At 48.6% G+C, this 14,984-nt stretch overlaps 1 long non-coding RNA gene across 3 annotated transcripts in view; it reads right to left on the reverse strand.

The window, feature by feature from the left end:
• Positions 1 to 1,078: 1,078 nt before the first annotated feature.
• LOC113600623 (uncharacterized) overlaps positions 1,079 to 14,984 on the reverse strand; it is a 38,876-nt gene continuing 24,970 nt past the window's right edge. For 2 of the 3 annotated variants that reach the window (XR_008292578.1, XR_008292576.1), the window contains 4 exons: positions 6,592 to 6,710; positions 5,944 to 6,054; positions 5,350 to 5,513; positions 1,079 to 5,001 (listed from right to left, as the gene is read on the reverse strand). This is a non-coding gene — a long non-coding RNA (uncharacterized LOC113600623). The remainder of the gene's footprint in view (positions 5,002 to 5,349; positions 5,514 to 5,943; positions 6,055 to 6,591; positions 6,711 to 14,984) is intronic. The other variant, XR_008292577.1, reaches the window with a different exon arrangement.

The following is a 14,984-nucleotide window of genomic DNA, read 5'->3' on the forward strand; positions in this document are numbered from 1 at the left end:
TGCTTTCAAAATTCTGAAGGAGTTATTTTCAACCTAGATTCTTTTTATACCTAGCCTAACCATCTATTAAGTAAAAGCTTAGAATACAGACAGTTTCACTTGCAAGGTCCCCCCCCAATTTACCACCCATCCACTTTTCTCAAGAAGTGACTGAAATATGTGTCCCACAAAAATAGGAAAGGAGAAGAGTTTGGACTTGGGATCGAAGAAAAAGATGAAGAGAATCCCAGGCTGATAGTGAAGGAACCTCCTAAGAGACAGTGCCACCTACAACAGCTCAGGAAGACAGACTGGAGACGATCTACATGAGGAAGGTGGTCAGAAGGCTGTGGAAGAGATTTCCTCAAGAGGATAAACAAATTTGATAGCTGAATCTAAACATTTTGAGAGGAGAGTTAAATAGTGACAGCCTTTAGTGGAACTGGTGGTGAGTACATGGAAAACTAAGTAAATGAAAAAAGGCATTCCCAGGAAAATTAAAGGGTGTATAAAAAAGAAAAAGTCATCTAGATTTGTGACATGCCTCAGCTCTCAATATCATAATAAAATAAACACTGATTTTTTAACGAAGCAAAACTATAACGTCACCATGCCCTCACCCTGATGTAAGTGTATATGTGAGTGCTGCAGGGAAGAGGAAGGAATGATGGAAAAAATGAGAGTCAAATCTTCACTCTCTCTAAGGGAAGTAGATAAAAGTGCCTAAAATTGCGGGATCAAGAAGTAGCATGATACTAGCATTTTATTTAAAAAACAGAGAGTTAAATGCCAAAAAGAAAATCAGCAGGGCCCCTGCGTGGCTCCGCTGGTTAAGTGTCTGACTCCGATTTCAGCTCACGTCATGATCTCACGGTTCATGGGACTGAGCCCTGCATCGGACTCCACAACAACAGCATGGCGTCTGCTTGGGATTCTCTCCGTCTCTGCCCCTCCCTCAGTTGTGCTTGCTCTCTCTCCATCTCTCTCTCTCAAAATAAATAAATAAACTTGAAAGAAAGAAAGAAAGAAAGAAAGAAAGAAAGAAAGAAAGAAAGAAAGAAAGAAAGAAAGAAAGAAAGAAAGAAAGAAAATCAGCAAAAGGAGTTATAGGTAGCTGTCTTTGATGCGGGAAGCAGACCAGGGGACTATTTTTCATCACAAGCCTTATGGAACTGCTTGATTCTTTAAAAAAAAGTGTGTGGATCATCCCACCAAAAACAGAAACCAAAGAGAAATGAAGGTAAACAGAAAGTGCAGAAGTGATGGTGGCATGTGTAGACAAGTGTTTTGAGGTATTTGGTTCTAAAGGGGAACAGAAAAGTGAGGTAGCTTGGGTCAAGGGTGGGTTTTTTAAAGATGGGACAGGGAGCACATTTGGCATGAGACTTGTCTACCAAGAGAGAGACTGGTGGTGCAGCAGAGGGAGGATTCCAGAAGGAGTGAAGTCCCTGGGGAGATCAGAGGGATGGGATCCAAAGCCCACAGGGTGGGGACAGGTGTTGATATGGGAGGAACACCTCCTTCCCTGGAATAAGAGGGAACAAAAAGATAGACGCAGACACAAATAACATTGCAGAATTTGTTGCGACCCTGCCTCTTGCCTTGTCAGGCCTCAACAAGATACCCAGAGTGGAACCCAATGCAAGACACTGGCAGTTATCCGAGGAGTAACACACACAGCATCTCCAGGCGTGTTCCTGGTTCTTTCAACCCTCCCACGGTGTGGGATGCCAAACTGCCTCTGCTCGATGAGTAATTCTCCCACAATGGATGTATTAGCCTTTCATCTCACAGGAATAAGCACGTCTACCTTTGAAAATAAAGATGTCCACTGGTAAGGTGCTGGATTCAATTTTCCGGGGCGGGGGGTGGGGGGGCTGGGGAAACCCTCCTGCTGCAAAACGACTACATCCCAGATAAAAGCATACTTATTGATGCAACACTGGGCTTGTAGGAAATCGGGGAAATTGCTGAGGGACCCCCTCCCTGCAAAAAAAAAGGAGCAAACCATAAGTGGAACTTAGAGCTGCAAGCAGGGATCAGGCAGGGAAGAGCAGAACTGTCCTCAGAGCAAATGGTGGCAGCCGAGGCGCGATGCAGATACCCTTGAGCCAGCAGCCTGGAGGGGGAGCCGAACCTTGGACTCTTCCATTAGGCCACAACTGTGGAAGAGGTCTGAGTGGTTCCAAGTTAGCAGCGCTCAGCAGAAACAGAAGCAAATCCTTCCAGAAGAGAGCACCCCCGCCCCCGCCCTGTTTAAACCTGGAAGATTCCCACAGATGAAGATCTAACAAATGTGAGCGCGCGCGCGCGCACACACACACACACACACACACACACACACACACAGGCAGAGATTGGCAGGCCAAGGAGGGGCAACAATGAGCATGAGTGACAGTCAGCAGGCACATCTTCATGAAAAGACAGGAAAAGGAGATTAAAACAAACAACAACAACAACAACAACAACAAAAAACAACAAAACCCTGTCTTCCTTACCCACATTTGGCCTTCGGAACGCATACCACAATCGTCTGAGTTCTTACTACAATGCACATTCCTGGGCCCCATCCCAGGCTTACGGAGCCGGGCCTCTGGCACTTGAGCCTGGGAATCTGCATTAACCCTCACTCCCCACAGAAAGAAAACCAGACACGCAGGCCTGGCTTTCCTTTCCACAATCACATTCCTACAGCTTTTATTGTTCACTCATTCATCAAGAAATGATCACAGCAGGCCCATCCATTCAAAAACCTAAAGGGAAACTTAAGAAAATAGCTAAACAAAAGAGCACCCCCTAGTGCCAGCACAGGGACCAAGTTGGCCTGGATGCTGTTTCTCTCCTGTTAGAAGCAGCAGGGACCTTGTCTATCCAGCCCCTGAGCCCTTGGAGCTGTCACTGTGCTGGAATCCTGGTCACATGTCCGTGACTGTAGTGCATACAATACTGTGATTGAAGACGATGGGAATTGGGGACCATAATAACCACCAATGTCATAGCTTAACATAGACTGTGTTCACCAGGCATTTAGAAGTGCTTAGAAGATCCACAGTGGGCTGTCAGACTACAGGAGGGACTGGGAGAACTCACTGCAAAGGAAGATAGGCATAGGCTGGGTCCAAATAATGCGCTCATTTCAAATAGAGGACTAATTTTGAGTACAACAGAAGCTGATTCTAATTTACTTGGCCCAACCCCCAAGGCCCTTATCCTGGGGAAAGTATTGGACAAAAACGAACCAACAAAAAGGACAAAAAATGCAAACGAAACATAACACTGCCTTGAAATCGTGTATCTTAAGGAGCAGGGGACAAGCAAAGGGGAAATGTTAAGTGCCTTGTAAGGAAATTGGCAATGACAACAATAGCCAATCAAAGGTGAATGGCTACTATGGGCCAACAAGGGTAGAGCATTATGACAGTCCTATCAGGCAGGCATTACTGTTATTATTTTACAGATAAGAAAGCCGAGTTCAGACAGGTTGAGCCACTCGTTCGCTAATGCACGGCAATATATCGTGGAGCCAAAGTTGAACTCAGGACTGCTCCACCTCACAAGCCACAGTTCTAAGCTTTTTTTTCTGATTTCACTGTTTAAGCAGGTGATTACATTTCAGTGTTCTCGATTTAGAAAAGTCACTGCAGGATGTTCAGTGAAAATTCCTTCCCTCACCACCACCACCCGGCTCCGTTCCTCACGGACAGCTAGTGCCGTTACATTATGTGTGATATTCCAGAGATATTTTAGTCTTTGATCTGCTGCACAAGTGACATCAGATTACACACACTGTTCTGAACCTCACACTTTTTTGCAGAGGAAAATGTCCTGTGGAGCAAGCACCCCGCATCGGTACCTAACGGGCCTCCTTGTGCTATTTTCCAGCTGTAGGATCTCACTGTGGTGTGGATGCCAAGGTCCTGTTTACCAGTCCCTGGTCAGTAGACTTAATGGGTGTTTCCATCTTCCAAATAGAGTAGCTGATGCACGTTACTCTGAGCAAACTCCACTCCCTCTGGAGGGACCTTGAGATCCTCCCATGGCAATCAGGCTCCTCTAAGCTGAGAGACACAGCAATACTTCGGGTTGCCCTAACCGGTGGGAGTTTACAGGGAAGGCCGGAAAGAAGGGGAACTGAACACAGCTGGAGAACAGCAGGAGGCAGAACAGTTTCTCCCAGGCACCGGGCACCTCTGCCCCCGGCAGGGGTGAGGTGTGCCATCAGCTACCCTCACTCTGCTCCCAAGCCTCCCTCTCCCATCTTGTGCCCCGGAGTCCAAACTTCGGCACAGGAGAGGGGCAGGGTCTCCGGCACGTGGATGCCTGGGGAGGCTTGGGGAGCTGTTGGCCCGTCAGATACCCTGGGAGGACAGTCCACCCCTAGTCCCACCAGGTGTAGAAAAGGTAGTGGGGTCAAGTGGGTGAAAATGGGAGAGCCTGTGCATAAAGGGCCATGTCCCCAGAAAAGGCTTGGAGTTCCTTGCTCAGAGCAAAACAGACTCTCTACCAGTACCTCTGGCCCAGCGATTTCAGAACCGCCGGGGAGGAATTTAAGTGAGCTGAACTCCAGACAAGCAAGTGAGGCCGGAGTCAGAGTCAGAGGCTCTCTTAATGTTACCTGGTTTTTAGAACCAGGATGTTTCAGTCTGGGGGGAAAAATGATCCCAGGGAACCACTGGTGAGGCTTTCTAGCTTAAAAAACAAGCTCACGTACCTTAGTTCACCACAGTCTCCTGAAGCGCCTATTATCAGTAGCGTTCCCATTTTATGGATGAGGAAAACCGAGGCTCGAGAGGTTGTATGAGTTACCTGGGATCACACAGCCAGTCAGCAATGGAGCGGAGACTCAAATCCAGGCCCTGTGACTCCACTTGGTGCTTCCTTGTGATTCCTCACGTCGCTACAGTAGCCCCTCGCTTATGAGTGGGGCCTGCGCTGCAAGACCCCCAATGCCACCTGAAACCACGGATAGTGCCGACCCCTACATACACCACGTTGTTTCCTAGACGGACATACCTATGTGACCTGTAAATGAAGCACAGTAAGAGATTAACAACAATAGTAAAATAGAGCAATTATAACAATACTCTGTAATAGGGGCGCCTGGGTGGCTCAGTCGGTTAAGCGGCCGACTTCGGCTCAGGTCATGATCTCGCGGTCCGTGAGTTTGAGCCCCGCGTCGGGCTCTGTGCTAACTGCTCAGAGCCTGGAGCCTGTTTCAGATTCTGTGTCTCCCTCTCTCTGACCCTCCCCTGTTCATGCTCTGTCTCTCTCTGTCTCAAAAATAAATAAACGTTAAAAAAAAAAATTAAAAAAAAAAAACCATACGCTGTAATAAAAGTCACGGTCTTCCTCCCTCTCAGAATATCTTACCGTACGTATGCTTCTTGTGGTGACGGGAGATGATAAAACGCGCACGTGACGAGATGAAGGCACGGGAATGACATAACCGTTGTGATGCCGCCTTAGGCTACCATTGACCTTGTGTTGATGCGTGAGGAGGGTGGTCTGTAGCTGGACACGGTGGGCTGCGGGAACTGAAACCACGGATAAGGGGGGCTCCTGTACTTGAGTTTCTGCCATTCCCCAATGGCGGTGCTCCCAGCTCTCTCTGGGAGGCCCCCCGCTCCCCTCCCTCACTGTGCTCGGGCGGGTTGTTCTCATTCACTGCCTTGCCTTAGTCTCATTCCAAAAGGTCGATGGCCCCCGGTTTCTCTGCCCAGCCCAGGCCTTCCTCCCGAGTTCCATGCTCGTCTATCTACTATCCTACTGGACGCTCCCACGTAGCCGCCCAAGTCACCTCAAGGTCTTTCTCCCTAAACCGCGTCCCCTCTTCCTCTGTGCTTTCTCAGTAGCAGTAGCTTCCCTTGCTCAAGCACACCATGTGCCATTGTATGTTGGCAAGACAGGGGTACCGTCATCCCATTTTACAGATGAAGAAGCCAAGGCACAGAGATGCTAACTTACTGGCACAGGGCCATAGCTCTAAGTCATTGACAGCCGGGATTCAAACTGAGCTCTGTCGCGCATTGCTCCCACATTAGGCTGTCCGGGAACTACAGGCCACGGTTGTCCATCCTGTTGAATGAATGAGGCAGAAGTCGTGGGGCGCCCTCTTACTCGTGCTTCCCTCTCCCCCACCCCGCCCCTGCCCCACAGCTGCTCCAGAGCCAAATCAGTCCATTCTGCCTCCTGAGGGTCTCTGAGGTCGTGCCTTCTCTCCATTCCCATCACCACTCACTCAGTTCAGCCCCTAAATGACGGCTTCCCCCGATACTGAAAAAGCCTCCTAACTAGTTTCTCTGTCTCCGGCATCAGCCCCCACTTCAGATCCTCTCTCTCTGGGAATGAGCCTTCTAAAATATACCCGAGCGGGGAGGGGGGCTGGGGGGCTCAGTCAGGTAAGCGTCCGACTCTTGGTTCCGGCTCAGGTCATGATCTCACGGTTCGGCTATACACCGAGTGTGGAGCCTGCTTGGGATTCTCTCTCTCCCTCTCTCTGCCCTTCCCTCGTGCTCTCTCTCTCTCTCTCTCTCTCTCCCCCTCTCACTCTAAATAAATAAATAAATAAATAAATAAATAAATAAATAAAATCAAAGTAAAAATGAAATATACCTGATCATCACATGCCACTGGTTAAGAGTCTCCAAAGGCTTCCTACTACCTTGAGGATGAAATCTCAAGTCCCCGAGACTGCCACTGCCTGTCCCTCCGTGCCACCTCTTGCTGGGTCTCTGCAACAGCCCGTAGCATAATGAATAAAAAATAGGCTCAGCTCTTGGAGGTTTCCACGAATGGAGCCAATATGTATGCTCTGTCCATGGCACATTCTGCTAAGCCAGGTCGTCTTTACTGCAGTCCAGTGACACAGAATAAAGCCTGGGCGAGAGGCGTTCAGATGCGACACAGAGAAAGACTGAATTGTGCACAAACTACTGACAAGTGTCCAGTAATCTAACATGCTGTCGTTTACCCACTCGGTCACATTCATATTGTCTTCGGCAAAATGTAGTTTGGTTTTACAACCGGGTCACCAATTACACCCAGGACGGCAGGATGTGTTACTGAATGATTTATCGCTCCACACCTCATAGAAAAGTGCACTTTATACATTTTCCAAAACTATTCAACGCAGAGAGCATAATTTGTGCTCAGCAGAAGAAGGATCTGGCTGTTTGATGCTCATTAGCATATTAAAGCCCCAGAGAAATCCAGCAATGCAGAAAGTAGAGCGATGTTGTTCACAGTTTTCTCTCTGCACATCTATCTAGTAACATCTTCTAGAAATGTTTCCTGTCCACAGATGTTTGGGGAAGCACTGTAATCCAGGGCAGAGTCTCTAAAACCTTCTGGAATTTCACCTACTCTGAAGGCAGGATGTGATTGCAGATTGCCACTCTGCCTTGAACAGCTTGGGTGGATTCCCACTGGTGTTTCAAGATTCAGTTCAGGTACCACTTTTTCCCAGAAGCCATCGCTCTCTCTCATTTCCACACACATGCACACACACGTTTGTGACATGTAAATTGTATATAATCCCATAACACCCCTCTCTCACATTTTCTATTGTTTTAAATTATTTTATTTTGAGAGAGAATGAGACAGCACGAGTGGGAGAGGGGCAGAGAAAGAGAGAGAGAGAATCCCAAGCAGGCTCCACACTGTCAGCACGGAGCCCGATGCGGGGCTCAAACTCATGAAACCATGAGGTCAAGACCTGAGCCGAAACCAAGAGTCAGACGTTTAACCGACTGAGCCACCCAGGTGCCCCTTCTATTGGTTTTCCTGGAAAATCCAACTTGGACTGACTACAGCTGAGATAGAATTACAGGCTCTGGCACTGGAAGCTTGCTGCTAGAGCAGCTCCTGCCTTACTCCCTCCCAGGTTCAAGTTCACTGGAGGGCAGCACCTGCCTCTTCAGCAGACCCATCCCATTGACCACATGTCTGATCACTGCAGGAATGTGGCCTAGACCATGGGGGCCACCTCGGAAGTTGGGAGGAGAAAAGCTCTCAGGTACCCACCCCCCCGCCCCCAACCCTACCCCGATCACGTAGGGCCCACTGCTGGGGCCTTACCTCCCTCTACCCAGCCCTCCCAGGGTCAGTGTGTGGCTGATTCTCTGGATCCAGCGTGACATGGGCCAACTTTTCCTTCCTCATCTCACTGTTGCTGCTGGTTTTCTAAGTGTTTGAATACTGTGAAAGTGAATTAAGTCCTGCCCTGAGACGCATGCTGGTGGTAGTAAAAACACCGTCTGTTCCAGGAGAACACCCAGCCAGGAGGGCTGATCCCACGTATGAAGACTTGCAGGCACTGTGGGGACATTTTCCTGACCCTGCTAGGTCATTTTCCCCACTGATTTTGCCACTAGCATTTGAACAAGTTTGGTTTTAAGGGGACGTCTTCAATTTGTAGAATTTGAACAACAAATCCTGCTGGGCAGAGCTTGTCAGAAGTGAGGAGGGAGAGCTGGCCAAGAGTGATTTCGTGGAGCCCCCTGAACACACTTCACTGGCTCCACACCCACCTTCCAAGGACCAAATTCAAACTCTGTAAGTGACCTTCAAGCCAGGCTCATCCCTCAGCACAACCTGACTTGCGCTTGACCTTCCAGCACCTCAGAACCGCACATGGCCTCCACATCCACCATTCCATGCCCTTGCTCACGCTCTTCCCCTCTTCCTGATGCCTTCCACCTCCTGTTGGCCCGGTTAACCGCTGTCTTTTAAGCCTCGGCTGTCACCTCCTCCAGGAAGACTTCCCTGATCTTTCTGCCTATCGAGAAGTAAGCATTGTACGCATTGTAATCATTGTAAGCTTCCAGTAATACGTTGTAAGCATTTCTATTCCTCTGAGATGAGGGTAGGAGGTACCGATGCCTCGCATTCAATGTACAGCCTGGTATGTTGTGGATATTCAACACAATTTTTTAATGACAATGAATACATTCATACAGGAATGAATCTTGGTCCCTGGCATTCCAGCCCCTGAACCCTTTCCCTTCTGGGTATCTGTCCCACATTTTCACTGTTTTATTTCTTTCCTTCCTTTCTTCCCTTCCTTCTCTCCCCTCTCCCTTCCTCCCTTCTTTCGCTTTCCCTCCCTTACCCCCAGCTGCCATTAAAATCTTCCAACAAGAAAGCTTCCAATAAACTCAGCCTAAACATAAATGACTAAGAGGACATATTACGTCTCCACCCACCACTGCCACCACCAGTGGGGATTTTTTAAAACCCCACGCACGGTCTTAAAGCTAAAGGAATAAAACTGTGACACTGGGGTTTAGGCATTGGCTGGAAGGGATCACCTCGGGTCTCTGAGGCCCCACTGGCCCCTCCTCTGCTAACACTCATCTTCTCTGCTACTGGGTGACAGAGCAACGTGTGTGCGAGGTCAGAGGAGATGCTGCTACCCAGCAGAAAAGTCGTGAGTAAAGGGAATGTGCAGTTCTTAGTGGTTGGGCGTTTGGACCCTAGAACAGACTGTCATCCACTGTTGTGTGACCTTGGTCACTCAACTTCTATGAGGGTGAGTAAAAAATGCTCATCTCGGGGCGCCTGGGTGGCGCAGTCGGTTAAGCGTCCGACTTCAGCCAGGTCACGATCTCGCGGTCCGTGAGTTCGAGCCCCGCGTCAGGCTCTGGGCTGATGGCTCAGAGCCTGGAGCCTGTTTCCGATTCTGTGTCTCCCTCTCTCTCTGCCCCTCCCCCGTTCATGCTCTGTCTCTCTCTGTCCCCAAAATAAATAAATGTTAAAAAAAAAAAAATGCTCATCTCATAGGGACAGTCAAGATTAAATGAGGTAATCCCTGCAAAGCACCTAACACAGTACTGGACTCAGTCAGTACTTGCCAAATGTTAAATATCCTGTCATTGTGACATGACAAAGCGCGCCAAAAGTTAGGGGCTTAAAACAACAATAATTTATTATTTCCTCGCAGATCTGGGGATTCTCCCTTAAGGTCCCTCATGTACGAACAGTCAGATGGTGAGGGGGCTAGAACCGCCCCGAAGGTTCTCCCATATGTCTGGCACCTGAGGCTGAGAAGACACAAATAACTGATGGTTGAATGGCTCCCCAACCGTCATACTCTGTCTCTATAGCATGAGATATATACATGTTTGCTCTATGGACTCTCCAGAATGGTGGTTTCAAGTAGCCAGACTTCTCACATGGAGGCTCAGGGCTCCAGGGAAAGTGGACAGAGACACAGACACAGACACAGAGACCTGACCTTTCCTGACCTAGCATCAGAAGTCTCAAGGCATCACTTCCTCCATACTTTTTTGGTCAAGGCAGTCACACAAGCCCATCCAGGTTCAAGGGGAGGGAGCACAGTCCTCACCTTTTGATAGGGGGGTGGCAAGGTTCTAAAAGAATATGTGGTGTGGGAAGGATTGTTATGACCATTTTTGGAAAAAACAGTCTGACACAGTATTATCACAGTTACTGTATATTGAGCACCTGCTGTGTGTTTTGTGACTTCCATATACTATCTAGAAAGATTTAAAAAAAAATTTTTTTTAACGTTTATTTATTTTTAAGAAAGAGAGACAGAGCGTGAGCAGTGGAGGGGCAGAGAGAGAGGGAGACACAGATTCCAAAGCAGGCTCCAGGCTCGGAGCTGTCAGCACAGAGCCCAGCATGCGGCTTGAACTCATGAATCATGAGCTCATGACCCAAGCAGAAGTCAGACGCTCAACTGACTGAACCACCAGGCACCCTCTTGAAAGACTTTTTTTAAAGTTTATTTATTTATTTTGAGAGAGAGAGAGAGAGTGTGTGAGCAGGTGAGGGACAGAGAGGGAGGGAGAGAGAGGGAATCCAAAGCAGGGTCCACACTGCTAACGTAGAGCCCAATGTGGGGCTCAAACTCATGAACTGTGAGATCATGACATGAGCCTAAGAAATCAAAAGTCGGACGCTTAACTGACTGACCCAGTCAGAAGCCCCTCTAGAAATATTTTAAAGCACTGGATTGGTTGAATAAATTGTAGATTTAGGAGCTGAGCCTGAAAATAGACATGATATGGGGGATCTGCAAGAATCACAGAACATAAAATCCTTTTCCGCAGAAAGGGGACATGGGGATAGTTGCTCATTATCAAATGTACAACAGTTACACACAACTCACAGCTCAAATTGCATTCAATTACTCAAAACAAAGCTTACCAAATTTTGTTTAAACTGACTGCTGGAGAAAATTAAACTAATTTATCTGCACCCGCTAAAAATGATTTGTTCTATTTCTAACACATAATGTCTTTGAGGCTCTGGCAGCCTTGCTTTGTCATAGTAACCAATGCTAGCATGCATTAGCCTGATTGTGCTCCAGCCTTCCCACGGGCCTAAATGGGAAGGTGTCGAAGGAGGAAGGGACGCACGAGCACCCTCATGTTGCCTCACGCATAGGCAGAGGAGATGTCTGTGCCTGTGTGCATGGAAATGACTGGTGAGCCCCTGGGACTGTGATTTCCTCCACTTCTGACATCCCCTAAAGGGCTTCTTTTTTTATTTTTTTACGTTTGTTTATTTTGAGAGAGAGAGAGAGAGAGAGAGAGCGCGCGTGCATGAGAGTGGGGGAGGGGAGGAAAAAGCGAGAGACCGAATCCCAAGCAGGCTCCACACTCTCAGCTCCCATGAGCCATGAGTCTGACGTTTAACCTCTTGAGCCACCCAGGCACCCCCACCAAAGACCTTAAGAAGCATATTTATATAAACCAAGGAAGCAGGTTATCTGGGAGGGAAACACTTCAACTAGCTAGTATACTAGGGGATTGGGTCATCTTCCCGTGACCCAACACCCGTGACCAGATCCTGCTACCTATCGGAATGCAACCCCAAGGGTGTGGGCGATCGAGAGGAAAGAATGGAAGGCTGGCAGGGTGGTGTGCAGCCTGGGGTATTGCATAGTCTCAGGGAGCATCTGGGAGTCAGAGCCCCGAAAGGAGGTGTCCCGGATCCAAGAACAAACCTCATCATTCACAGCCAGCCCTACACATGGAAATCAGCCCCAAAGGGACGTGTATCAACCAACTGGGCGTCAATGAGGAAAACAGAAACTACATGAGTTGCTCTAGCAGAAAGCTCAAAACGAGTACAAAGAATGTATAAATAAATGATAGGTGGATTTAAAAAATAAAGTCTGATACTTGAAGGAGAAAGTCTGATACGTATTCCAAATAGGTCCTCTCCCCAGGCCAGTACTTGCAGGACTTGGGCTCAGATGGGTCGGCTGACTCCGAGTGGAGTCAGAGAATAGGGGCACAGGGTGAAGGGATGTCACTTCAACTCCAGACCTAGAAAATGCCAACTGAATAGTCTCTGTGGATAAGGAAGAAAATGGAGCTTGCCGTATGCCAAGACAGCATGCTATTCCATCCCCTTCCGTTGGTACTTTCTTGACCTTTCTGGGAGGTCCTAATGGACTGTCCACCTCTTTCTATACAGCAGCCTCTCTCTATAGAGATGGCCACATGACCCAAGCCGGCCAATCAGAGCTTCCCGTCTCTTAGCCAAAGAGGTCGATTCACGGGAGGATGTGACCTGGGTTGTCTCTGGGGCTTATGGCTATGCGGACACGGCTGACACGAGTGCACTTTCTACTGTGGTTGCTGAGCATGAGAGATGGAGGAGGCCGGGAGACATTGTGGCTGTCATACGGGGGAGAGTTTGTTGAATGAAGTGAAGCGTCACTAGCAGAGCTGGGAGAGAGAAGCAGCCCTACACCAGCTATGTGTGACGCCAGATCCACCCCTGGACTGCCCAGCTATATGAACCAAGGCATTCTCCATCAGCTAAGCTCGTCGGAGTTGGGTTTCTGTCACTCCCCACCAAAGAAGTCTTGACTAACACCATCAGTAAAACACCATCAGATTCCAGCATTTGTGGTACTCAAGATACAATAGATTCTTTGTAAACTATAAGGCTGTTGTAACGCTATTTTGTGGTTTAATGCATTCCTACCCATTTCAAGATTCCTAAAAACTTATCTCATGGAATTGTAATCTTATCCAGTCATCTCACAAACATCATGCAAAGTACAGTTGAAGGAACAGTCATCTTTTCTTCTTTCAATGCAAAAAGAAATCCTCGGGGCGCCTGGGTGGCTCAGTCAGTTAAGCGTCTGACTTCAGCTCAGGTCATGATCTCACGGTTCCTGAGTTTGAGCACCCTGTTGGGCTCTGTGCTGACAGCTCAGAGCCTGGAGCCTGCTTTGGATTCTGTCTCCCTCTCTCTCTGACCCTCCCCTGTTCATGCTCTGTCTCTCCCTGTCTCAAAAATAAATAAAACGTTAAAAAAAATTAAAAAAAAAAAAAAAACAAAAAGAAATCCTTAACGGAAATCTATGTTTTTATTGCTAACTTGAGATTCAACCTAAATAAAGTTAATGACATGCCCTTTATGTAGATAGCCCCTTAGCTACAATAAGGAGAGCTACTGTTTTATTTCCAGGAGAGGAGGTTCAAAGGTTAACATTTATCTAACTACAACTTCTGTTAAAAGAGTAAGAGGGAATATGGTACAAACAGAAAAAGATCTCGATTCTTCCTGACCACTGCTTCTTTAAGCAACTGCTGACCAGTTGTTCCTCCCTGTCCCTGGATGAATTCTAAGCAAAGTCCCACAGCTTTTCCAGTCATTCTGTTGATTAGTGAATAGGCTCCTTCTTCAGCTATTGCAAAGTCCAGTTCAGTCTACTATCAAAGCTATAAACCCACAACCAATTTAAAGTTCAGGACCGACTCGGGCTAAGAGACTCAAAACAGGGGCGCGTGCATGGCTCAGTCGGTTGAGCGTCCGACTTCGGCTCAGATCATGATCTCACGGTTCGTGGGTTCGAGCCCCACATCGGGCTCTGTGCTGACAGCTCAGAGTCTGGAGCCTGTTTCAGATTCTGTGTCTCCCTCTCTCTCTGCCCCTCCCCAAAACATGCTCTGTCTCCCTCTGTCTCAAAAAATAAATAAACATTAAAAACAAAAATTAAAAAAAAAAACCAAAAACTCAAAACAGAAGAGGAAGAGCATGGTGGGCTTCTCCCCTACTCCTCACCTCCATCAAATACTGTCCTGCCCCTCCCCCAGACTCGGAGCAGGGAGGGGAGAGCGGTAAGGGCGGCAAGCCCCAGGACGGTACTTGACCAGTCCAGGCCGTGTCAGGAACCAGGACTCAGGGGTGCAACCTGCCCCAAGGCTGACTCTCTCCCACCTGGAGCTTTTGCAGATTCCTCGGAGGTCTCTCTGTGAGGGAATACTAGACACAGGGCTTGCTCCTTGACCTGACCACTCATAACTACCCCCCTGGCCCCTGACTTCTGCCCCATCCTGAGTCACTCTGCTGGGGTCACTTTGCCTTGCAGATAGTCCTTCAAGGCAGAGTCCCTTTAAAGGTAACTCAGGGAGCTCCTGGGGGGATCTTTCGGCTAAGCGTCGGCCTTCGGCTCAGGTTGTGATCTCGCGGTTTGTGAGTTCGAGCCCCGCATCGGGCTCTGTGCTGGACCCCAGAGCCCGCTTTGGATTCTGTGTCTCCCTCCCTCTCTCTGCCCCTCTCCCTGCTAGCACTCTGCCTCTCTCTCGCTCTTTTGAAAATAAATAGACATTAAAAAAACTAATAAAGGTGCCTTAGCGCCAGCTCCCTTCCATGGAGTCCTCATGCAGCTATGAGAAGCCCCCCCCTCTGAGCTCTCTCCTCGTCCTGCCACCATGGGCCACTCCATCCAGGCTCTGCATTCATGGTTTGAAATGTGGCTCAGGGTCAGTCCCTTTGTCCCTCCAACTCCAGAGGGCACCTGACTGGTTTCTGTGGGCGCTCTCAAGCCTCAGAGTCTCACCAGGCTCACTGTGGGGAAGGGGCTGGGGACCGTCACAGGCAAAGGGGCAGAAGCGGCACCTCACAGTGCAACGGCTCCCGCCCTAGAGAGCTGCTCTCCGCCATCTCATGCTGCACCCCGAGCCTCTTCTTCTGGGGTCTCCGGGGCTGTGACAAGCTGATTTCATAATGGCTTA

This window comes from Acinonyx jubatus, chromosome F2 (genome assembly GCF_027475565.1).
Source record: "Acinonyx jubatus isolate Ajub_Pintada_27869175 chromosome F2, VMU_Ajub_asm_v1.0, whole genome shotgun sequence".
In the NCBI taxonomy this organism is placed as follows: Eukaryota; Metazoa; Chordata; class Mammalia; order Carnivora; family Felidae; genus Acinonyx; species Acinonyx jubatus.